The sequence below is a fragment of the Pundamilia nyererei genome, unplaced genomic scaffold (genome assembly GCF_000239375.1).
Source record: "Pundamilia nyererei isolate P.nyererei 1_Seehausen unplaced genomic scaffold, PunNye1.0 scaffold00108, whole genome shotgun sequence".
NCBI classification, from domain to species: domain Eukaryota; kingdom Metazoa; phylum Chordata; class Actinopteri; order Cichliformes; family Cichlidae; genus Pundamilia; species Pundamilia nyererei.
In genome coordinates, this window is record NW_005187509.1 from 122,404 (window position 1) to 123,969 (window position 1,566).

Below are 1,566 nucleotides of genomic sequence, written 5' to 3' on the forward strand. Positions count from 1 at the left end.
AAGAATATAGCCAATATGGTTTTCACTGCCCTATGCATAGCCAAGAAAACAGTCCTCATGAACTGGAAAAATAAAAATAATCTTAATTCTAACCAATATAGAAATTATCTATTAGATTACATTAGTCTTGATACAACCTCTGCCACCACATCAGATCAGAATTGCTCTGGGCTCCATTGATCAGCTCCATCACCTAGTGGGGGTGGGGGGGGGGGCATAGTTTGGTTCCACATTTGCTGTTGTAATTGGTGTGGGGGTAGGGACAGGCTTGGGGGATTCCCCAGGAGGGCTCAACCAGGGGTTGCGGTCATGGCCTATTAAGGGCTTTGTTGGCTCTTAGGTGATGGTTTCCTCGTGGCTGCGTGCAGCGGGGCTAGGGGAAAGTCTGTGCTGACGGACATGGGTTACTGACCTGGTAGTCTGGCTGCCCCTGGGTGGGTCCGGGACGAGCATGAGGTTCTGGGGGTGCTCCGTCTCTGGGCTGGGGACCTGGCTGGGCCTTGGGGGGTCCCGGTAGGTGTGTTACCGGGGTTGTGGGCGGGTGGGTGTATGGGGGCCCAGCCCTGGCGCAGGGTTCCGCCAGCTCATCGAGCCACCTGGGGGGCTCTTCAACTGGTGGGGGAGGCTGTTACATCTTGCAGGAGGTCTCCTCTCTTCAGGAACTCACTCTGCAGGAGGGGGAGATATAGGAGAGGTGGAGGAAGATCTCAGCCTGGGCGCCTATTGTCTTGTGTAGTCTGGAAGATGAGTGGGATGACGAAGTGGGTGCAATTTTCTCTGTGGTGGGGTTCGGTGGGCTGTCCCGGGCTCTGTGGGGCCGGGCGGCGCTGCTGCACTAGGCCCCAGTCCAGATGGGCCCCCTTTCCCTGGCGGGTTGCAGAGTATGGGGGTGCCTGCTGGGGTCAGCGGGGGAGCTGGCCCCAGGGAGGGGTCACTTGCCCCTCCCTTCCTTCCCTCCCCATCTCCAGCTGCCTCCCTCTTCCCGCTCCACCACAATCGCCCACACATGCAGGGCCTTGGAGTAAATGTGTGTCACCAGGGTGCAGGGGAGGCGTCAATTTTATCCCACAACTTAGACATTCACATTACTCACACTCTCATTACACATACATATAGGATCTTGGGGGTGGGCACGCTACACAGTTTCCAAAAGACCATCAGGGTGTACAACCTCACCCCTGGTGTCATTGCCCACTTCCCAATTTTAAATACATGTAGACATTGAGGGCTATCATGTGGGGCTATGCGCTTACCTGCTACTCTCTGGCATGTAGCTCCATGCCCTCCTGGGTTTTAAATGCACCTTAGAACACACATGCATCAACACTACATATGAGCGGGCGGAGAGAGGGAGGTTTTTGGAGTCTTCTCACACCCCCATTCTCTGCGGCCTGCTGGAGCAAGGGGGCAGGGAGGAGAAGTTGGCTGTCCGACTGCGGTCTGGAGTGTGGGGCCTCCCTGCTGCTGCGGAATCGGGACGGTCTGTCTCTCCCCACCGCAGGGAAAAGGGTAACACCACCTGGGTCTGGGTGCAGTTCCCCCCTCCAGGGGCAAGGGTACCTAGAC